The 24498-nt window shown below is 46.2% G+C and overlaps 1 protein-coding gene across 9 annotated transcripts in view; it reads right to left on the bottom strand.

Moving 5' to 3' along the window:
- Positions 1–24498, bottom strand: part of TRMT9B (tRNA methyltransferase 9B (putative)) — an 83012-nt gene that overhangs the window by 24520 nt on the left and 33994 nt on the right. For 5 of the 9 annotated variants that reach the window (XM_004476247.4, XM_004476253.4, XM_004476252.4 and 2 more), the window contains exon 2: positions 12699–12873. The gene's annotated coding sequence lies outside the window, so the exon portion shown is untranslated. Of the gene's footprint in view, positions 1–12698; positions 12874–14119; positions 14333–15133; positions 15494–21482; positions 22169–24498 lie in introns of those variants that run through there. The other 4 variants (XM_058290003.2, XM_012518703.4, XM_004476254.5 and 1 more) reach the window with 4 other exon arrangements.

Here is a 24498-nt window from a genome sequence, read left to right on the forward strand (position 1 = left end):
ACCAACACTGAGCGCCTTTCCATTTAATCAAAATCTCGGTAGACTTTAAGTCTATTTACATTTTTTCACTCCAGGAATCAATCAGACAAGGTAATTTAGAGCACCCTAGAAGAAATAAATTCTATGTTATTGCATTTGCAAATGTTAAAGTTACTGGCAACTGACAAACTCGACTCTTTCCAATTTGCATTAAAGAAATGGCTCCAATTTCAAATGCAGTATCTATACATGCAGCCCCTGGGGACGTTTCTTAAGCCAGCCTGGAAGTGCCAGGCCTCGACCATGAATAGGTCACTTTTAAGGGCTATTCTTAAATGTGTGAGAGATAGGAATTCACTTTATTTTTATAGTAATTTACCGTTAAGATATATAGTTGAATATATAGTTGACAATGAAAATTGGTTTGCTGAGTTGCAATTCTCCATTATTACATTTATGTAACTGTGGATTTAAATTTCTTAAAATATATTCCCTGTGAATTGTATGCGCATAAGCAAATTCCTTATGAATTTGATGGTGTGATTAGGCTGATAAGATTAATACTAAAATAAGAGCTCAGGATTTTAGGTGAAGCAAGGAAGACAGGGTTTGTTTTTTTCTGGGCTCCCTAAACTATGTGCTGTCACATTCTAGACCCACCAAGTACTCCAGATAACAAAGGTCAGTCGTCAAAATCTCGTGTCCCTTCTTTGAGACCCAAAATGTACGTCGGCTTACTTCAGGTCCCCTCCAAGATGGCGCCCTTGTCTGTCTGCTCGCTGTTTTGGCTTGTTGTTTGTGTCCGTTATCGTTTGCTTGTTGTCTGCTCATTGTCTGTTTTTATTTTTGGAGGTCCTGGGAACCAAACACGGGACCTCCTATGTGGTTGGTGGGAACTCAATCGCTTGATCCACATCTGCTGCCCAAGCATCCATTTGAATCAGAAAGTCCGAAGGAAGCATCATCATTGCTCACTGTGGCCCATCCAAGAGAAGCAGCTTCTCTGAGTGACAGGTGCACGCCTTCCCCTGCTTTCCCACCTACAGCCAGCTGGACCCGGACCTATAGGGAACCAGTCCACGAGTGGGTTGACCCAACGTTGAGGATCTGAAGAGACTTGAATAGTCAGAGGACGGCAGAGGCTTGGCTGTGCTCACCTGGAGACATGGGAGGGAGCCATTTCAGCCACACACTCCGAGATGAAAGAAGAGAAAGTTCCTCTGTAGGATGAAGGCAGCTGAGTGAAATGGGTGAGATATTGTGTTGTTTCATAAGAGACAACGGAGAGCAGCAGAGGGAGGGAGGGCCGTACAAATGGCCTTCAGCTCTAGTTCCTGCGAATTCACTGGAATCCAGGGAGCTCCTTTTACAAGGCTTGCCTGGGGTCCCGGCGAACTCCATTTCCTAATCTTGAATCTCAACGACATGCCCTGTTCTAGCCCCCAAATATTCTTCATTTGAACTCATTTCTGTTTCTTGTAACCACAGCTTTCCCAAGACAGGCCAACCACTCTTTTTTTTTAAAAGAACATTCTTCAATGACGGTTTTATACTTAGACATCTAGGGTTCGAGTGTTCAGGGCGACTGACATAGAACACGGCTGTCAGACCTTTTATTGGTACGATCCAAGCAGCCTGTAAATTTCACAGTGTAACCTTGAGACAAAAATTAAAATGAGGCTAACAATAAAAAAATCATAAATAAGATGGCAAAAATGTAAAGAAAACGTTTGAGAAAGGAGCAACTAACTTTGCCAGGGGGAAAGTGGAAGACGGCACAGAAGAGGCAGCCCCTGGACCAGAGGTCCCCCGTTGCTCCTTCCCCTGCCCGGGCTCCGCCTGCCCCCCTCAGCTCAGCCTTCCTGCAGGCCTCAGGCACTCACGCTCAGCCCCACGCTGCTGCTTCCGCCTCCTTACCCCGCTCGGGCTGACCTATCATTTGCAAAGCCTCCCTCTTCTAGCTCCAGAAGTGGCTCTTCCATGGTTCCATCCCTGTTCACTCCCACCACCACCATTCCACTCATTCCTCAGGGTTCAAGTGCAATGGTGCCTTGTTTTTCCTTCTCTCCTCCCTAATGTTTGTCTTAGTTAAAAAAATTTTTTCAGACTACAAAAGTAAAACATGGCAAAAATAAAGGGACCAGATTCTCATCCATGCGTGGCCAGGCTTGTCGTGGACAGAGAGAGAACTGACTGCAAATGGGAATGAGGAAACTTTTCAAGGTGAGGGAAGTCTTTCACACCTTAATTGTGGTGTTGCTGGCGGTTTCACAAGTTTGTCAAAGCTCATCAAACTGTAAACCTAAGAAAGATGAATTTGTACTCTAAGTAATTTATCTCTCTGTCAAGGTCTGGTCTGAGACTTTATCCTGCTACGAACTAATGAGTTTGCCTGCCACAGTTTCATGAATGCTGGAAGAAGACATAAGAGTCCTGGGTCAGAGACAAGGAACTTTATTACTCCTGGGACAGCAGGCAGCATGAGTGCTAAGCTTCATTTCTTCCTCTTGCCTCCAAGTCTACAGAGGCGATGCAGGGACAGGCCCAGGTGGGTGATACGTGTGTAGCAGGTTTGCATCATAGCTAGGGAACCCTAAGGAAACGCCCAGTCTGCCTTACCTTTGCCCTGGGAAGAGACCTTGTCTTTATTATCCTGGACAACAAAAAGAGTCTGTCCTCTGCCCCAAGGGAGACACTGTGTCTTTCAAGGCTGTTTGTATAACAAGATGGACCAGAACAAAAGCTGATCCAAGACATGCAGAAATGCGAGCACGTGTGGAGAATTACCTCCCCACAAACTCCGTAAACTCGACAAGAGGGAGAAGAGGGGGAGAGAGGAAGGAGGGGGTTAATGAATGGTAAGACAACAGGGCATGCCAAGATCAGAGGGAATGACTAGTTTAATGCCCTAAGGTAGAAACATGCCTGGTGAATGAAGCCATGTGGCTAATGCCTTCTTGCTCAGTGATGCTGGAAGGGGAAATAATTTACAAAGATAGGCAGAAGTCATATAAACTGAAAATTAAGAGAATTAATTTGGATTTCATTTTAAGTACAATGGAAATGGGTTTCAAGTTGGAGCGGGGCAAAACAAACATGATTGGATTTCCAGTTTTAAAAAACCTCACTAGGTATGGCTAACTCTCAGTGATCACAGTAGCTACTGTTTTTATTTGTCAAAGCAAGTTCACCATTCCGCTTCTGATAAATTGTATCGTGTCCTCCCTGGGTGGACATGTGACCCAAGTCTGGCCAATCAGGGGACCTCATCTCCTCTGACACAGTCATTGGTTCGGTGGTGGACCAATCAGAGTCCTTCTCTGAGATTCCTCAGGGCCAGCAAATGAAGAAGTAGCCTTTCCTCTGGCATCCCAGAGCTGGACGGGGATAAAGGCCAGACTGCCAGCAGCCATCCTTTCTGGCACCTGGAGAATTCCTGTCTTCAGAGAGAAGAAAATGAAGCCAAGCCAAGGAAGCTGATGAGGGGCAAAGAGAAAAGGATGCTGGCAGCACAGAGTCCTGGTTCCATTCCCGGATGTCTTGGCTTTTGAAACCCTGTGGGCGACTCCTTAGCCTTCTCAGCTCTGTAAGGTAATAAATCCCCCTTTTCACTTTAGCTTGTTGGGTTTGTGACTTTCCACTGTAAGAGTCCTCTCTAATCCAGCGGTACTTCTCATACCAAGTGCTTTTGTTTTGTTTCTAGCCTTTATTCCTTGGAGAATAGTTGGGAGGAGAGACAGTGATAGAAACCACCAGGAGAGCTGAGTGGGCGCATGAGGACAAAGGCTGGGCACAGAGGAATAAAGAGAAGGACTTGAACCACTCCTGCGTCAAGTAAAAGAGTCATCATTCAGGCATCACAAGTGCTTGGCTTCCCTGGACGGGGCATATGGTCAGGATAGCACTTCTCCAGTCACTTGAATTCAGGCAAAGCTGTGTGACTTAGGATTAGAAAAGACATGACTTCTGCATGGAAACTTTACAAGCCAGTGTAAGGCTTGCCAAGTTCTTTTGTTCTCGTTTCCGCAATCGTGGAGGCTGTGTTAAGGTGAAGACTTCAGTGGCCCAGCTCCTGGAGTGACTATTCTTAATGGATAGACAGTATAGGTGAGAAATAAAACTTGCTGTTTTAAATTTAGAAAAAGACAATAAACAGCTCATTATAAGAAATGTTGATAGTAAAAACTCTCTATCATCTCCCTCTACAAAAATACCTTATTACTATGCAGGTTTTCCCTTTTTTCTTCATAAATATTTAAAATTTTCTCTCTCTTATTTAGTATAACAAAGTTGGGATAAAACTGGAAATAGTTTTGTACCTTTCTTTTTAAACTTAATACTGTGAGTAGCAACTTTTGCCTGATGCTTTCTCTAATCTCCTCAAATAAATGTGATCTCTTTAAGCCCCTAAATTCCACAGGATATGAAATGAATCATATTCTGCCAAGTAGTCAAGTGGTTAAAATACTGCTAGATTATGTACTTCGAAAGGAGAAATAACATTGCATAAAAATCTTTGTTTAGAGCTCATAGTTTCTAGCACTAGACAGTTCACAAAAAAGGCCATTGAGATGGGCAGGAAAAACATGAAAAGGTGCATTGTTTTAGTTTCCAGCTGCTCAAGCAAATACCATGCACTGGGTCAGTTTAAACAATGGGAATTTATTTGCTCACATTTTCGAGGCTAGGAGAAAGTCCAAATCAAATTTTTATCAAGGCGATGCTTTCTTAAAAGCACTTAATACCACTTAAAAGTGGCATTCTTTGCTGGCTGCTGGTGATCCTGGGTCCTGGGCTCCTCTGTCACATGGCTGTGCACATGGCAGCTCTCCTGTCCTCTCCCTTCTCTTCCAGGTACCACTGAGTTCTACCTTCCCGCTTCCCAAGTTTCTCTCTCTCTACCTGAATTCCGTTCTGCTTATAAAGGACTCCAGTAATAGGATTAAGATCTATCCTGGGAAGCGGATGTGGCTCCACTGATAGAGTATCCACCTACCACATGGGAGGGCCATGGTTCGGTACCCAGGGCTTCCTTGACCCGTGTGGAGCTGGCCCATGCACAGTGCTCACGTGCGCAGGGAGTGCTGTGCCATGCAGGGGTGGCCCCCTCATAGGGAACCCCCATGTGCAAGGAGTGAGCCCCATAAGGAGAGCCGCTCTGCGCGAAAAATGTGCAGCCTGCCCAGGAGCGGCGCTGCACACAGGCAGAGCTGACGCAGCAAGATGACGCAACAAAAAGAGACACAGATTCCCGGTGCCGTCTAACAAGAATGCAAAGGGACATAGAAGAACACACAGTGAATGGACACAGAGAGCAGACAACTGGGGGAGGGGCAAGGAAGGGGAGAGAAATAAAAAAAAAATAAATCATAAAAAAAAAAAGGACCCATCCTGATTGACGTGGGCCATGCCGTAACTGAAGTAGCCTCATCAAAATGTCCTCCTTACAATGGCTTCAAACCCATGGGAATGGGTTAAGCTTAAGAACATGTTTTTCTGGAGTACTACATCTCCAAATCACCAAAGTGCTCTACTTCCCTGATACAGGGACTGCAAATTAAAACCACAATGAGATATCACCACCTATGAAAATGAACGGCTAAAACGGAGAAGAGAAAAACCACCAAGCGGCGGTGAGGATCTGGAGCGGCCAGAGTTCTAATGATCTGCTGGTAAAAGTGTAAATTGTTTCAACCTGTTTGGAAAACTGTTTGGTAGTAATGACCAAAAGTAAACACTCATCCTATGGCACAGCAATTTCACTCTAAGTTATATATCCAATAGAAAAGTACACACACATTCACCAAAAGACATACTCTAGAATGCCCATAGTAGCATTCTTCAAAATAGCACCGAGGAAGAAAACTTTCAAATACCTTTCATCAGCAGAACGGCCAAATAGATTGGGGTATATTCATTCAGTAGAATATTAGAGAGTGATGAGGATGAACCATCTGCAATTACATGCAACACTATGGATCAATCTCGTAAATAAAACATTAACCAAAAGAAGACACAAAAGAGTACACACTGTATGAGTCCATGAATATAAGGTACAAAAAAGAGATGAAGCAAATCTCTTAGACGTGGGATAGTAGTTACGCTTGGGATGGGTGGTAACTGGAAAGGAGCAAGGGGTGGGTCTGTGTGTTTCTTGATCTAGTTTCTGATTACATGAGTGTGTTCTTTCTGTAAAGATTCATCTAGCTGTACGTTTATGAATTTTTCTCTCTATACTGTATTTCAATAAAAAGTAAGAAAAATAATACAACCTTTTGCTTTCTGATTATTGTCTTGCAATGTATTTTATTTAATTTATATTTTTAAAAGATTTATTTTTATTTATTTCTCTCCCCTCCCCCACACCCCCATTGTCTGCTCTCTGTGTCCATTTGCTGTGTGTTCTTTTTTTTATTATTTCTCTCCCCTTGCATCGTCTTCTTTGTCCGCTTCTGTTGTCAGTGGCACAGGAATCTGTGTTTCTTTTTGTTGCATTATCTTGTTGTGTCAGTTCTCTGTGTGTGCGGTACCATTCCTGGGCAGGCTGCTCTTGCTTTTTGCACTGGGCAGCTCTCCTTACGGGGCGCACTCCTTGCACGTGGGGCTCCCCTACGCGGGGACGCCCCTGCGTGGCACGGCACTCCTTGCGCGCATCAGCACTGCGCATGGGCCAGCTCCACACGAGTCAAGGAGGCCCAGGGTTTGAACCGGGGACCTCCCATGTGGTAGGCGGACACCCTAACCACTGGGCCAAGTCTGCTTCCCCCTGTTCACCTGTTGAAATTAGGAATCCTCAGGTGTCAGCTGGGCTCTTTGGAAGCTGTGGTCGACATAATTCGTCCTTTATTTCACTTGGGTTTTATCCAGTGAAGATGCTCGTTGTCTGAAAAGCACACAGATCCAAATTAGGTAAAATGTGCTTCCTTTCTCAGCAGACGGGTGAGTCATTCGACCGCTGCCCTAACTGATACGGCATCTTTACTGAGACCAAATGATTTTATTCTCCATTGGTTCCTGGGTAATCTAGTACTAGACATTATCTCATCTAAATTATGCACCTCCTCAGATGTCTTTTGAGTTGAAAATTTCTCTCTCAACAATGTAACAATGTATATATACATTTTTAAAATGTTGTTTAATGGGGATACAACCTAATAATAACCCAACTCATCTTTGAACCTCATCATCTTTAGTTTCTGATGTCCACGGGCAGGAATCACCTGGACACCCTGCATTATTTCACGGGAAGGCTAGAACACAGCCGAGAAAGTGGTACTCTGCTCAGCTTTGAGTTTCAAATTGGTTTAAAATACACAGCAAGGCCCACGCGCAGTGCTGATGCACGCAAGGAGTACCCTGCCACGTAGGGGTGTCCCCCGCATGAGGGAGCCCCACGCGCAAGGAGTGCACCCTGTAAGGAGAGCTGCCCAGCATGAAAAAAAGCACAACATGCCTGGGTGTGGCACCGCGCACACAGAGAGCTGACACAGCAAGATGATGCAACAAAAAGAAACACAGATTCCCAGTGCTGCTGACAAGAATACAAGCAGACACAGAAGAACACACAGTGAGGGAAGTGGACTTGGCCCAGTGATTAGGGCATCCATCTACCACATGGGAGGTCCGCAGTTCAAACCCTGGGTCTCCTTGACCCGTGTGGAGCTGGCCCATGTGCAGCGCTAATGCGCGCAAGGAATGCTGTGCCCTGCCACGCAGGGGTGTCCCCTGCGTAGGGGAGCCCCACGTGCAAGGATTGCGCCCTGTAAGGAGAGCCGCCTAGTGCGAAAGAAAGTGCAGCCTGCCCAGGAATGGCGCCGCACACACGGAGAGCTGACATAACAAGATGACGCAATAAAAAGAAACACAGATTCCCATGCCACTGATAACAACAGAAGCAGACAAAGAAGAACACGCAGCAAAAATAGACACAGAGAACAGACAACTGGGGGCGGGAAAGGGAGAGGAAACAAAAAAAAGCAACAAAAACCCAGGTGAACAGGGCCAGACACCGTGTGTGGGAGCAGGGAGGCTGCTCCCCGACCTTGCCAGAAGAGCCTGTGCTTCCTGTGCCCCCTCACCTCGCTCTTCAGTGACCTCCCTGCTTTACTGTCACTGTCAGTCACTGCAGCAGTTCTCAGTACTTCGGTGCCTTCTTAGAATTGTTTAAACAAATTGAAATTTCCTGATTTCCACCCCCCCCCCTTTCCTTTTCTGAGATACCAGGGACGGGGATTGAACCTGGGACCTCGCGTGTGGGAAGCTGGCGTGCACCCACTGAGCCACATTGGCTTCCCTGAGTCAGTTTTTTTTCATTTGTTTTGCCTATTATTTTGTGTTTTTTTTTTTCCAGGAACCAAACCCAGTACCTCCCATGTGGGAGGCAGGAGCTCTTCTGCTTGAGCCACCTCTGCTCCCACCTGATTTTTTGACTCCTACGTTGGTCAGTTGTAATTCTCCTCCTTGTGTTCCAGTGGCTCCCTTTGGGTGCACTTAGTGGAAAAGCTTGCTGGGCTAACCTTAGAATAAAATCATTCTGAACAATTTTACAGTATCTGTAAGCCTTAGTACCTAAGGCAGCAGCGGTCTGGGGCCTAACTGATATCTGGACAGTTAATCTTCTGAAACACATGCACCTAATACAAAAAAAGCAGTATTTTCAAAAAAGAAAGGAGCCCAATATAATCAGTAGCTATGTGCCATTAATTAATCCATGTTTATTTTTTAAAGGAGCAAGAAAGAGAAAGGAACTAGGGGAGAAGAAAAGGGGGAGAGGAAAAGAGGAAATGAACACACATTGAGTGATTATCATGTGCTTCATGCATGTTAATGTAAAAGAAGCAAGACCAGGGGAGTGGAAAAAAATAAACAAAGATTTAAGAGCTATGATTTAATAAGGAAGAAGAACAGAGAGAAGGAAAGGAGAGGTAAAAATATAGAACTTTATATTTTTAATTAATTTTACTTGTATTCCAATTAGGGCTCAAAACTAGAATTATACATTCTAACATCAATTTTATATAAGTTATTATATATTATTTAATCATTAATGGAAATTAAGTTTTGACAACTTCTAATTGTAACAGATATTTGCTTGGATCTTTGTATTAAAAAATAAAACCTCCAAATAAGTCTTGCTTCCTAATGCCAAAAACAGTTAAAAACTCTCACTCTAGAAGTCTAGAACTCTAATATGTTGGAGTTTAATATATTACATTAAAGCTACTGATGTTCATTCCCAGTGTAGTAAAAAGGTTTTAAAAAAGGAAGTGTCAGGCAGCCCTGCTTGTGTATAAAATCACCGATCTTAAAACGACTGCCTGAGAAATTGGGTACTTTACCTCAGAATTCAGCTTAGAAGCTGAGGAAAGGGAGCATTTTTAGCGAAGTTGTATTTCCATGGAATGTTTACTTTTTAAAATTTCTCTGCTTGCAATGTAAATTGCACTTACACGAAGAAGTATCGGTTCAAGGATTGCTCAAAGCTGGGTGAGCTACCGCATTTCTTAAAGTCCCGTTAATTTGTTTTTCGGGGAAAGTAGCAAACTTTGAAACTCACACGCAAATCTGGGGATCGCAGGTCACTTGGGGTGCTCTCGAGGGGACCACCACAAAAGGAAGGAAGGAAGCCGGGAGCGAGAGAGGACACATTCCGCGTTTCTTTAGAGAGTGGCCCTCAGAGCAATGTGCAGGAAGGAAAGTATGGCTGGAGGTATTTTCTGATCAATGTTTATATACATGTATATAAACAATAAGACATTAGTTTAAAAGGAGCGTGGCACTGCTGATACGTGTTCATCAGTTGCAACAAATGCATCACACCAAGGAAGGCCGCTGTTAATGTGGGAACGTGGGCGAGGGGAGGAGGAGGGCATATGGGAATCCCCTATATGTTTTATGTATCATTTATGTAATCTAAAGATTCTTTAAAATAAATAACTTTTTTAAAAAAGAGGAGGGGAGGGTCTCCACAACAATTTTGGAGACCTAAGCTGTGGGTGCATGTTTGATCTCCCCAAGCTCCTGCACTGATGACCACAGCTGGGGTGCCTCCGACGTTTTAGAGAGCCGAATGCTTATTTTTAAAACAACGTTTTGCTTTTCCTCTCTTGCTCTGGAGACCTACGCCTGCCTCAGACACCGGCTGATGCCGCATGCACCTGCCAGTCATGACGGACGGGTGGGCACGGGGTCCGACCTAGGCTAACTCTCTTTCCTCGAGGAGCTGACCAAGGAAAGGAGGGGCTGAGGCCAACGGCCAAGGGCACAACCTACAGAAAAGGCTCCCAAGGTTCTCACCATTCTTCACTTTCTGACATTTTGTTAGTTAGCTCTTCCTCCTATCAACTAGTTAGAACGCGCCCACCAAATCCCTCCTTTGCGCTCAAGAGCTCAGTTTAATGTTTGCATCCAAGGCCTTCAACTCGACTTGACCTGTTCTTCATGGCCACAGCAGGTGCCTCGGGGAGGGGCGACGGTAGGAGACGCACGTGGCAACCAGAGCATGCAACGGGGCTTGCTGCAGACGGAGGGAAGGCCTCTCACTGGAGCCCTCTGCAATGGGTACAACTGGGTGGAGTCTTAGTTCCCCAGCTGCTAAAACAAGTAGCACACAACTGGTGGCTTCGACAGCGGGGATTTACCGGCTCATGGTCTGAGACTGGGAGAAGAGCAAAATCAAGGCCTCAGCAGGTGACACTTCCTCCCTGAAGCTGTGGCTTCTGTGCTGGCTGCTGGTGATCTTCGGGTCCCTGGCTTTTCTGTCACAGGGCGACGCACATGGTGGCCTCTTCTTTCTCTTCTGGGTTGCGCTGACTCCCCGCTTCTGTTGCTCTCTGTGGTTTTCTCCGTCTGAATTTCCTTCTTGCTTCTGCAGGCCCCCAGTGATGTGCAGTAAAGTCCATCCTGATGCAGCCGGCCACACTTTTAACTAACACTGATGTCCTCCAAAGGTCCTATGTACGGTTCACACCCACAGGCGTGGGTGCAGAGCACGTTTTGTTTTTTTCTTCGGGGTTACATAATTCAGCCTCCCATGGAGGGCAGTGCCATGCTGGACCCTCCCGTTAGCCATGCGGGCTTAAGAGCTCAGTGCTGTCAGGGCACCTCCGTCTTTGCCAGCCTAGCACCTGAGGTATCATGACAGCGTTTTAGCTGCGTCTCTCTTCCCTCCCACCCCCCAGGTCTGCCGCCTCCGCCCGTGATGCTGGGGCTTTGCCACACTCCCCGCTCTGTCAATGTGCACCTGCTGGGAACACGCCCCCCTCTGGTAAGAGGCACCTGTTCAGATCGCACAGCGTAGCCGTTCCTCCTGGCTTGCAGATGACAACCTCCACTTCACGCCAGTGCCAGATTAATTTTCCCGAGTCCCTGTGCTAACACCCCTCGCCGCCGAAAACCGAGAGGTCTCCGCTGCCCACACGTAAAGCTTGCGCTGCTCTGCCATTCGACGCCCCCCGGGCTGGCCCCTGCCTGTTTCCAGCCTTCTTCTCTGCAGCTTCTGTTTCCTGGACTCTCAGCTCCGCGGCGCCTCCTCCCCATGCCCCGGGAGGGCCTGTGCGGCTCCCCGTTCAGGCAGCCCTCTCTCATCCGAAACGCTCCTCTGCCACCTTCCCTGGCCGAAACCTCCCCGAGCCTCGGAGTCCAGCACAGCTTCCTCCTCCTCCTCTCAAGAGTCTTCACAGGTAAGGACAGGGAAAACGATCTCTCCTGGTACCTCTGTACACCGTGAACTCGTCACCTCTACGACTCTTGGGGCGTTTGTCCTCATACCACCACCTTGAATACCCACCTCGGTGCTTGTTCTCAACCAGATTAGAGACTTCTGCAGGCAGGAACAGAAGTTTCCTCTTTCTTCACACATCGCGCAGAGCCCAGGGCAGTGCAGAGCCCAGGAGGGTCACTTCATAGTGACGCCCTGCAGAACCAGGGACTCAAAGAGCTCCTCCCTGGCTCCCCTGCAAGATGACCACCCTGCGCTGCAGACAGGCCAGCACCCCAGAGCTGGGAGGCAGAGCGGAAGGCAGGCTGGACACGCTTTCCTAGGCTGACTTCATAGGCAACAGTCTCCTGCGCGTGCAGAAATCTGTAAAATTCCCTCTTTTATAGATAGAACCTAGGCACGTGTGACAGTCACATATTTATAACTAAAGGCAAATAGGAAGAGTAAATGGCTCCCCTACTATGAAATGCTCCTGAAGACAGTGGTGATAGAGATAGAGTAAAACTCTCCTTTAAATATCAAAAACATACTCAATATGAAGGACTAAAGTGAAAGTACAAGCTGGTCAGTTAAAATCCGTTACCTCTATTATAAAAAGACAATTATAAAGCACATAGCTTTTTAATTTTTGGCCTTTTGAGACTTAGTGTCTCAAACTTAACAGACACATAGTATTTTCACGTGGAGATCTTATACTGTAAACTTTTGTACAGTAAAAGCGATAACATATTAAGTTCTGGAAAAGCATTTTACTTTCTTTAAACAGTAATTATGTTCTTGTAATTTTTACATACCCCATACAACTATTTTCCAATCCTTTTTCCAGCTCGTGCAAAAATAAAGTCCACCTTACTTTATGTCACATTCCCATATATTTAAAACTATAGGAATTGGTACTAATTAGGTTTACTGAATAAGTTCATTGCCAAACAACAACAACAAAATTAAAATTTAAAAAAACATGTAATTTGAATTGCAGTAACAGCTGAAAGTCACTAACCTGAGTCATCTTGTGATTACAGGAAAATTACTTCTTGTCTTGATGAATCATGACAGTTTCCACCTCAGAGAGGGACAGTTGTGTCTTGTGACTTTCTCAACATGTAACAAATGAAAATGGGAGGAGTGCCATCAAACAGTGCCGCCCTTCACATGATGAGTTGCTTTGTGTAAGCCTTTGAAGGGAAAACAGGGCTTATTAGGGAAAAAAAACAACCCACAACAAATACTTAACGAATGTCATTTTAACATAATAAAAATACCGAACCAGCTACAGCCCAGTCTGGCCTCGTGACAGATGTATAAATTTTCCAGCGAAGTAGGGCTTAGGAAGAATTGTTAATATGTGGAATGTGCCAGAATTATTAGAGCAGTTTATAAATCAATTCCTAAGCTTTCTGCAAAAACAGACAGTACTTTCTTTCAAAATTAAATATAACAATTTCATCTCGTTCCTGCAAAAATTATAAGCATTGAGGACCCACTTTGAATCCAACGGCTTAATTAAATATATACTATTTACGACAGGATTACCAAGTTTTATTAAAATTTCCCAGTACAGTTTGACTGCTCTATATTTATTCATGTTGTCACTTACTTTCATGTCACTTTGACAAGTACTCTTAGTTTTTTTTGAGGTACCAGGATCTTGTATGTGGGAAGCTGGCGCTCAACCACTGAGCTACATTGACTCCCCTGAGCTGTTTTTTCAATTGTTTGCTTGCTGGGGGGTTTTTTTTTTTGGTGTGGGTTTTTTTTTTTTTAGGAGGCACCAGTCCCCAAGACCTCCCATGTGGGAAACAGGTGCTCAACCACTTGAGCCACATCCACTTCCCTTCGTTATTCTTCATTTTTCTTTTTCCTTAGAGAGTGGGCCTGCCATGAAACTCATGGGAAGGCTCTTAGTAAAGTCTTGTACCTCGTATACCCGAAAGCACCTTGCAATGAAGAAGTCTTGGGTGTACCATGAGGTCCTGAGCACCTGGGGTGGGAGGAGGAGCCCGTCCTGTGACAGCTCAGCGCTCGAGTCCTCCTTTGCAAACGAGGCGCTGGGCTTTACCCAGAGCACAGCTCTCGAGCATTCCCGTCTCCACATCTTTTGTGTGCACACCTCACTGCTGGGAGTGCCCTTATCACACACGGGGGTTCACAGTACGGGGAGGCTGGGGGCACGTGCAGCTCCTCCCAACCCCCCCACCTCCTGTCCTACCCCACTCTTGGTCCCTGTTTCAGAACCACAGATCCAGGTGAGATCTGCAAGCTTCTCTCTGGTCTTTGAATTTGCACACAGATGTTAGCCCCACTCATCGCTCAGCCATATCTAGGTGGAGTCTCTGTGCCAGCGAGAGCCACAGCGCTTACTTTTTTAGGAAGAGGGTTTAAGAAGCAAGGCTGGAAGCATTGCCAGTCAAAGGATCTCACCTTTTCCTCAGGCAATTTTAGCAGCGCCTTTTCTAGAAAGGAGGTGAGTTCTGTTTCCTGAGCCCCTGGGCTGGTCCTCTGGATTAACCCTTCCAGGCCCTGGGCTAGCTGCAGCCAAGGCGCCTGTCCTTCAGGTAGAGTGGCTCAACGCATCAGCCGCCCAGGGAAGCTATTTCCAATCGAAAGTCTTCAGTGCCTTGGTCAGTAAAGGAACTAAAGAGGAGGAATTTTCAATAGAGGCATATCTGAGCTACTTGGCATGAGGGCAGGGACAGGGGGAATTTTCCATATGTCAAATCACACCTGTACACATCAAGGACTTGCCTTCATTTTACCAAATTTTGGTCCAAATCTGCCTCTGCCTAAAATGTATGAATCATATGATCTTCTCTAAGAATTTGCTGGGCAAATAGAAAATAGGGAGTATTTATCTTTAAAAAAAAATTGAATTCAAAGAAATATTTTACTATATCAGCCATTTATCTCTTAAGTACTCAGTAGTGAAAGAAATCCATTTCTTCTCCCCTTCTCCTTGAATAAAGGGAAGGTTTCTAATAAATAACAGGCAGAGGTTTCTAATTCAGACTTTATGAAAGTTCAGGGTTAGTGGATTAGCCTGGGAAGGGGGCCATCCCCTCAAACCAGGGCTTAGGGGCAAAGACAAGTTTCTGGGTAAAAAAAAAAACTATTAAATGAAAAATCTGTATTTACCATTCAACAGATATTAATTGAATCCCTGTTGTGTATAAGGCATTAAGGATAGAGATAAATACCATTCCCCGCCCCCCCCCCCCCCCCCAGCCAATCCAGGAACTCAGAATTTAACATGAGAAACTTAGAAAGAAATAGGAAATCAAAATATGATAGAGCCTTTACTGTGGCAGGGATAGAATTCTGAGAGCTTCTGAATCCCGAGACTCATGCCTAGCCTTAAATTCTCATCAGTGTACCAGTTTTATTTATTATTAACCCCATTACAAATATCTACGTGTCATGGACCTTTAGGCCACTCACAAATATTGAAAAGCACAAGCCCCAAGGTTCCATGAGGAGTGAGACGGATGACACGGTCAAGGTGTGCTCAGGTGTTGCAGGGGCACCTGGGAAGGACGCTAAGCCAGCCTGGAGCCAGGAGCCCGCTGGGGGCTGACATCTGAGCTGGAGTTTAAAAGACAAGGAGTCAGACAGGTAAAGGGGAAGTGATTCTAGGCCCAGTAAACAGCGTTTGTGAAAGGAAAATGAGACCAGTTACAATCTCTAGTTGTTTACTTATTTACCTCCCTGTTAATTTTAGCAGGTACCAGGGATTGAACCTGGGACCTCGTACGTGCCAAGCAGGTGCTCAACCACTCAGCTGCAGGCACTCAACTGCTGAGCTACGCCCACTCCGCTCCCCCCCATTACGATCTCTTATTAATTTCAAGTAAATTAATGACAACAGCAACAATAAGACACATATGCACACGTGCGCACACATAATTTACTGTCTGCCAGGTCCTGTTGCAAGCATTTAACATATATTAACCCATTTAGTCCTCGCAATAGCTATATTAAGTAGAAACTACTATTTCCCCCACTTTAAAGAAAACTGAGGCACAAAGAACATAAGTGACTTTCCCAAGACTTCATAGCTAGTAAGTGGCAGACTCGGAATTCGAACCCAGGACATTTGACCTCAACATGCACATTCTTGACCAGGCACTGGGTAGGAGGTGGCTGTAAGAGCAGGCAGGAGTCAGGTCACAGAGGGCTTCGTTTCGCATCGTAAGGAGTTAGGTTTATCCTGAAGATAACGGGTAACCATTGACTTATTTCAAGAGAAGTGACAAAATCAGGTCTGGGTTTTAGAAATCTCTGGCTCATGTGTAGGCTACTAATGCCTGGGCAGGGTACATGGTGAAGACAGAGGAGCCTCATTAAACACTTTAGGAAAAGGGTGACGTTAAGGATGTTTAGGAGGGCACAAGTACAATAGATACTGAGGAGAAAGAATCAAAGGAATAGAACTTGGCGAGTGATGAAGATTTAAGGTAAAGAGCACCTGAAGATGAAGCAGGGATAAAAATAAGGCTGACATAGTAAGACGTACCACGGCCTTCCCAAACTAAGTGGAAGGAAAATGAAAGTAAACAAAAGGAAACCTTTAGCTCTGAGAAACCCTTCCTTGGGAATGCATGGGTATACATCCAAAGGCTACTTAAGACTCATGATCTGCAAGAAATGTGGCATCAGAAGGAATAGATGTTGGTATCCGATTTTGGAATGCCACAGAGATCAGTGACACATTGTATTTTGTATTTTGGTTATTTTGTGTTATGTATCTGTATTCCTCAGCCAAAGGGGTGTAAAATACCAGAAGTCGGTTGGTTTGCATAAAGAGCATTTATTTGGGGTGGAAACCTACAGTTGCTAGGCCATAAAGTGTAAGTTACTTCCCTCACCAAATTTTTTTGTTACATGTTGGAGCAAGATGGCTGCTGACATCTGCCGGGGTTCAGGCTTCCTGGGTTCCTCTGGGCTCAGCTCCTCTGTTTCCTCCACAAGGTCAGCTGTAGACGATGAGGCTCTCTAGGCTTTGCCTCTCTCCACAAGGTCAGCTGTAGACTATCAGGCAAATGGCTCTGTCTCTCTCCCTGGGGGTTCTGCCATGTCTAAGGAGCCATCTCTACTCCTCTGTGTTCTTCTCCTGTGTGTTAAATTTCTGGGCTTCAATTCCAACAGCAAAAGCCCAACGTCAAAATCTCCAACTCTGTCCTTTGCCATGTCTTTAATCTGTGAGTCCCCAGCCATCAAGGGGGCAGGGACTGAATGTCCTACTGTCATGGCGCAATCAAACCCCAATCATAATTTAATCACACCAGGTACAGACCAGTTGACAAACACAATCCAATATCTACTTTTGGAATTCATAACTATATCAAACTGCTACAGTACCCATCCTAGTTTGTATCATGGTATGGGTTATCTGGTATATATCCCCTATGTTGTGTATTAATTGGAGGCAATTTCCAGGTAAGGACCATATACCTTATGTATTTCTTATCTTTGCTTGGCATGGCAGTTTACAAAGTGCTCAATAAATGTCTACTATATAAATATGTGAAAAAGGAATAGAAGAATAAGAAACATGGCGACTGTGGACTGGAGGAGGAAGACAGAGGAGGTCAGGCTTCAGGCTCTGGCGATGCTTTTGTGGTATATGAAGGATGACAAAGAAAGATGGCTGTGACGCTCAGGAGGGCAGGCTGGGTAAGAGATGATTTGAAAATTGTCTTTATCTTAGGACGCAGTAGTTAGGGCCTTGGGACTGGATGGAATCAAAGGAGATTGTGCAGAGTAAAGACGGCAGTGAGGTTAGAACTACAAAGATCTCCATCATTTAACTCCCACAATTGCCAGTATTAGAGGAGAGGTTAGCCACATCCTGCTGGAGAGCAATCACCATTAAATGTAACTAGACACAAGTTCTCCCACTGCTAGAATAATAAGTCTGTAATAGAGTAATAATAGGTCTACTTTAGTCCATTGTTCATTCCCCAATTTTGAGGATGGTGATGGCCGCTCTGTTTCTAATTGAGAGAGGCTCAGCTCCCATGGGGCAGATGAATGGACCTCTCTTGCTTGTAGTTGTAGACTCTCTGTTCCTTGGGGTGGGCGTTGTCCATCATCATCCCCTTGTTAGTTGTCCTGGGTGAGTCCAGTGAACTGGAGAGCAGGTGTTGCAACTCTGTTGTGATTCAGGGCTCAACCGGCGCATGGATGGACCAAAGATTTAAGTCTTTGGGACATATAATTAACAATTATAATGGTAATTATAGGTTCAAATATAAGGGGCAGAAGCTATGTGTGGGAAGCTATAAATGAGTCTAACTCTGTTACATTGGGGAGCATAAATTCCAGAGTAAGGCCCACTGACAGGGAGCCGATTCCTGAGCTGTCTGCCCTGCTTACGGTGTCTGGAAGTCTCTAGAGCCCTCAGGAGCCCTGCTGTTTGGTTCTGAAGGGAGGGAAGGGAAGAATAGGTATAACATGGGGGCATTTTCGGGACATTGGAATTGTCCCGCATGACATTGCAATGACAGACACAGGCCATTATATATTTTGTCAAACCTATAAAATGGTGCAGGGCAGAGTGTAAATTATAATGTCAACTATAGTCCGTGGTTAGTGGCAGTGCTCCAATATGTGTCTATCAATTGTAACAAATGCACCACACCAAAGAAAGTTGTTAATGTGGAAAGTGTGAGAGGGAGAGGGGGCAGGGCATCTGGGAATCCCCTGTATTTTTGAGTAACATTTATATAAGATAAAGCTTCTCTAAAAATAAAGAGAGAGATTAAAAATTTAATTAGGATCTGTTGGCTAGGCAACAAATCCTAAACAGCTGCTTCGGTAGCTACGAGAAGAGCAAAAAAATGGATAAGGAAGGTAATGGCTGATACAAGAGAAAAACAGCAGTGGCTGAAATTAGGGAGCAAGTATATGATTTATTGATAAAAATTAAAAGCACAGGTAGCAAAAAACATTAGCTTCGACAATTTGGAGGGACGCTCGACTTGGAGTATAACTCCCTCTAAAGAACGAGGCGAGTGGAACAGGCTTCTATTACCTTAGTCCTCCTCTCCCCGGAGCTCCAGGATGATGCAACAAAGAGATTACAGAGTAAACAGCAGCAGAAGGAACCACTGGCATTTCTAATGAAAATCCTGCGAGTGGAACAAACTCAGGACTTCAGAACAACAAACCCTGTGGCTCTGGGCGAACAGGACCCTTGTAACAGTCCCAACAAGGGCTAAAAGGTTTCCCGATGAAAGAAAGTGGACAAAATGAGGCAAACGCATTTACTAGAAAGAGATAACATATTTCCAAAGAATACTTGATATTTCTTGAAAATGTTCAAGGACTACTGGGTCTCAATTAACCACGTTTAGGAGTAGAATATTATCTCTAAAATCTAAATAAAGAAAGCAAATAAAACCGCCTCTGGGTAGGGGGTTTGTGTGTGGGGTAGGACAGTACAAAAAGGGAAACAACGGAAGAACACTGATTATGAGATCTGTTATCAGGTGCTTGTGCCTCCATGGGCAACGACGAGGTCATATTCACTGTGACTCTATTAAAATTCATTTTCATTTTGAGACTATAGAAGCCTGAAAAAAACCAAGAAAATCGTACGTGTGATTTAAAAAAGAAAGAAAGAAAACATAACACCCAGCTTCCCCCAGGCATTTGCTGCCGGTGCCAATTTGACAAAACGAGTTCTCAGTCTGTTATGATAAAAGTAACAGACGGGGAGCGGGTGTAGCTCAGTGGTTGAGCACCTGCTTCCCATGTAGGGAAGGTCCTGGGTTCGATCCCCAGGACCTCCTAAAAAGATAAAAGAAAGAAAAGGAATAGGATCCTTGGAACAGCATCTTGGAAGAAAACCGTTCTGATGTTAGGAAAGACATTTCCAGGGGAGAAGTAGAACATGCCACCCTCTGACCTCTCAAGGAAGGATATCCTGGGGTGATGAATCCAGTTATTTTACTGGCAAAAGGTGGATCAGAAAGGGCTTTTACACAAAGACTATGGTAGTCAGCTCTAAAACAGTCAAGTGATGCTTTCTAAGGATGGAATTAAGGGGGGAAATAGGAAGATGAGTTTTCACATGTACTTCATAAAGTACATTTATAAGCGATTGACCCAAACAGGTATCCATGGGGTTATTACAGATATAAATAAAATTGGGTTATATATAGGAGGTTCAGGAAGGTGCACAGGAAGTTCAGTAAATATGGAATTAGTTTCATCCGCTGGAGATTCCACCTCCATTTATTCTTTTTTGTAAAGATTTATTTATTTCCCACCCTCCCCCCATTTCCTCCCCCATTGTTTGCTCTGTGTCCACTCGCTGTTGTGCTTCTGTGTCTGCTTATATTCTCATTAAGCGGCTCCAGGAACTGATCCTGGGACCTTCCAGAGTGGGAGAGAGGCAGTTACTCTCTTGTGCCACCTCAGCTCCCTGTTCTGCTACATCTTATTTTCTCTCCTCTGTGTCTTGTTGCGTCATCTTGCTGCGCCAGCTCTCCACGTCAGCTGGCACTCCTGCGCGGGGCGGTATTCCAGCATGGGCCGGCACTCCACGTGGGTCAGCTCGCCGTGTGGGCCAGCTCGCCCTCACCAGGAGACCCTGGGCACGGAACCCTGGACCTCCTATATGGCAGACGGGAGCCCAGTTGGTTGAGCCGCACCTGTTTCCCACTTTTCATTCTTCTGTGGTCTCCTCAACTTCCCCTCGCCTCCACCTAGATTAGGCCCTGCTCTGGTCCAGGGGTCCCCAGTCTTGCGAACTCCACAGACCAGCAAAATTTCAAAAGACCTTTAGGAGAACCAGAGGAGCCACTGATTTATTTTTTTATTTGCAGTTTAGGACTTAAAAATATATATATATATATGTACCAACTGTACAGATGAATAAATTCACCCCACAAAAGATGGAAGGCCATCATTTCTAACTAAAGGAGAATCCTTTAAAATGGAATAAAATTTAGCTGTATGAAAAACGTTCTGAACAGTCTTGAATATTCTCATTTCACTAGAGATGGGCGAAAACACTGTCACAAACCAGCACAGGAATAGAGAACTGAGCTTCGGGGACCAGAGTAACATACTGGTCTCCAAACCGACCAGACTTCCGCCTTCACAGCTCTGCGCCCTAATATTCATCCTGCAGCACCCCAAAAGTCCAAACACCTCAGCACGGCACACCAAGCCCCCCCTGCTGTGACCCAGCCCAGGCTCCAGCCCTCCCGCCCCCACTTATGCTCATCAGTGCTACTCAAGGTAGCAGTGGGGGAACTGGTCACTACGATTCTCAACAAGAGAAGGGCTGCACCCCAGAAGGGAAACCCGAATGCGGAAATTTTAACCGTGATAAAAGACAGAAGCGTTAGCTTAGGGACTTCGATGATTCTGGCACGAGCTCCTCATCTAGCACGCGGCTCGACCTTCACGACTGGCAATTGTCTGAATGCTCAAGACACTGGATGTCTGCATGCTCTTCGCTCATCTGTTCATTTGCCTGGAATTTCCTCTCTCCTCTAGACCACCTGACAGATACAATTACCCTCGAGGGCTCGGCTTGTGTCATATGACCCAAGAAGTCTTTCCTGTCCCCAGGTAGGAGTCCCCACTGCTCCCCTGTGCCCCCCCATATCACACAGATCCACTGCAGTACCAGCACCGGAGGAGAACCTGCTTGGTTTGTTTGGGCAGCCTGACAGCCAACTGTATTTTTTAACAGGACAACCCCACAGTGTGCCGTGCTGGCGGGATGCTGGGCCTCGCCTCTCACCGTGGACACTGAGGCAGGGAGATTTACCTGGGCGGATGGCCTGGCCATGTCAGCTGGACTCAGTGAGAATGCAAAGCAAATCACTCAGCGGCCAGGACACGCTGACGACGTCCAGCAGTGACTGCGGCCCACGTGGCACAATGTCCCGGGCAGACCGTTCCTGCTAAAGGGTGGCCCTTGTCCTCTCCTCTCTTGCCCATCTCGGGCTTGTGCCCATTGTCTAGCCTTGATTCTGCGGAACCCCCAAAGTATGGCAGAAAACGTTCTTCTCCGATGAAGATGGTCAGAGTGGATTTCTTGTTGCGTGCCGCTAAGAACTTTGATTCAAAAAGGAAGTATCAGCAGTTGCTGGTTCAGAAAAACATGAGGATTCTGAGATTGCTCATCAGGCCCAGGTGGGAGAGAAGATCGTCAAAGCATCATCGCTATTCCAGAAGGGGAAGCTGGCAGCCGAAGGCACACGGTGGCAAAAAGCTTACCAAATTAATCACCCGTGGTCATAGGAATTTGGTGCCCAAGCAGGGAAAGGCTTGGAGGACAACTCTGCTCAAGCCCAAAAACAGCAAAAAAGCCTTTAGGAATTCTTCTTGACGAGGGGGACGAGGCATTTGAATAACTAAAGATGGAGGAAGGCCAATTCAAATCACTGGAGCCGGTACTCAAGACCCAAGCTCGATTCTCCTAGCTCTTGGAGCTGTAGGACTAAGGCAGCTGAAAAATAAGCTCAACGTTAGAACACGTGGGTTGCCAAATCACTTGAACTCACAGCCTCACCAAGTATATTCTGGGAAAGCCAGGCAATGCCTGGGTGGAGAAACTGGGCTGTGAGAGCAGGAACAGGGATATATGGCTACAGTGCGTTGCCCCTTGCCTGGTGAGGACAGTCCTCATTTCCCTGTAGGCCCTACAGCTCTCCACCTTGCAGTGTCTCCTAAGAGAGACCTCTGCCCCTTCCACACCTGCGTTCCTCCACCTCTCCCTGCCTCCAGGTTGTAACTAGTCACCTTCCTGCATGCCCCAGGGAGACAATGAGAAAGATAAACTCAGAAGGCTCATGGGAATTTAGAAAGACAAAGATCTGGGATAAATGTCCACACGTGTGGATTCTGAGGGAGAGTGGCCAGAGAGAAGAAACTATAATTTTAGCCTGCAATAATTTTACCAATATGAGTGCAATTTCCCGTTGCCAACCAGAGCAACGGGAGATGGTTTCAGGAGCTTGCTCACCCGGTGCCACAAAATCTGGACTCAGTCGTGGCCCAAACGAAGAGCTGAGATGCCTACACTTCCTGGGCAAAGTCAGATAATGTAGGGCAAGATGGTCCAGTTCATGACATGTAGCAGCTGCCGGACTGGCTGGGACAGTGAGTGACACAGAAACACGTTTAGGGAAGAGTCACATCGATGGACTTCTCCAAATTGCTCATCGTGTGAGAATATTTTTTAATATAAGAAGAAGAGGTGGCCAAGACGACCTCCTGCCCCAGAGCTCCAGCGCTTGCTCCTTGGGGGTCATGAACCGAGCGACCGTGTTGGCAAAGTGGAGGCCACACGTGCTGGGCCGCGTGGTCTTCCTCTCCCAGGGTGCTCTCGCCACCCCACAGCTCAGCACCAGCAGAAGGAACCAGTCTTGGTCCACGGTATCATATACTTCCAGGGAACCAGCCATTCCCCCTATAGGTTAATGGTGTGGGGACGCTTTCCATCCTAGAGAGGCAGCAACCAAAGGAGGTGTCAAGGGGAAGACGTTCAATCTGGGTTTGGATTTTCTTTCTTTGGTTGACATGCTTCTGAGAGCAACACTATCGGCGAGTGACACCCCCGAGAGGCTCCCTTCCCTCCAGGTTTCCACTGGACTTGGCCAATGAGAACTGTGGAGGAGGAAAGGGGGGATTATGCTATAAACCTACTTCCTCCCTGCAGGGCAGGGTTAACAGTGGCTTTCTTGGGAAGTGGACTTGGCTCAACGGATAGAACATCCGCCTACCATATGGGAGGTCCAAGGTTCAAACCCAGGGCCTCCTGACCCGTGTGGAGCTGGCCCATGCGCAGTGCTGATGCGCGCAAGGAGTGCCGTGCCACGCAGGGGTGTCCCCCGCGTAGGGGAGCCCCACGCACAAGGAGTGCTCCCCATAAGGAGAGCCGCCCAGCGTGAAAAGAAATTGCAGCCGGCCCAGGAATGGTGCCCCACACACAGAGAGCTGATGCAGCAAGATGATGCAACAAAAAGAGACACAGATTCCCAAGCTGCTGACAAGAATAGAAGCAGACACAGAAGAACACACAGCGAATGGACACAGAGAGCAGACAACTGGTGGCGGGGGGAGAGAAATAAATAAAAAAATAAATTAAAAAACAAAACAAAAACAGTGGCTTTCTCTCCTGAAGCCACAGCTCCTGCTGGGCAACCCTCTACAGCGTCCTTGCCAAGTCTTGGTAACCAGTCTTTCTCCTTTGCTTCAGACCTAGGGATGGGAATAGTTGCCTGCTGTGGCTTGGACAGCCATTGCTACCTTCTCTTAACCTAGGCAATAGCCTGTAAATAGCGAGAAATGGCACCTTCAATGGCACCTTCTGTCTACACTGTTTCCTACAGGGACCTGTGCTGACTTTGGGATGTGACAGCGTATGTATTTTTCTGAGTCAATACGGGGCACTCTCCTCCCCCATGCTCCAAGGCCAGACTACTTGGGTCCAGGAAACAGGGTGGGAATGGGGAAAAAATCGAGAGCAGTGCCTCTAACACTTATACCGGGCTGTCCACTTGATGAATATCTGCTCCCTGTCGTCATGCCTCTGGGTGAGCAGGTCTAAAAGCTTTCACACCCCAGGCAGAAGAGACAATGGTACCGGAGGGTGCCGGATACTGAGCCAGCACACTGGGTCCTGGGGGGCTGGTGGGTGGAGCTCAGGTTCTTGGCATTGGGAGCTGCTCTGGGGACACTAATTTTCTGGGTCTGTTTCTCTGGCCTCCATAATCTTTCAATAGGTTCCTTGTCAGTCTACAGATTACCAGAGACTTTCTGTTGCTTGTAATCAGGAA

Source organism: Dasypus novemcinctus, chromosome 29, assembly GCF_030445035.2.
Source record: "Dasypus novemcinctus isolate mDasNov1 chromosome 29, mDasNov1.1.hap2, whole genome shotgun sequence".
NCBI lineage: Eukaryota > Metazoa > Chordata > Mammalia > Cingulata > Dasypodidae > Dasypus > Dasypus novemcinctus.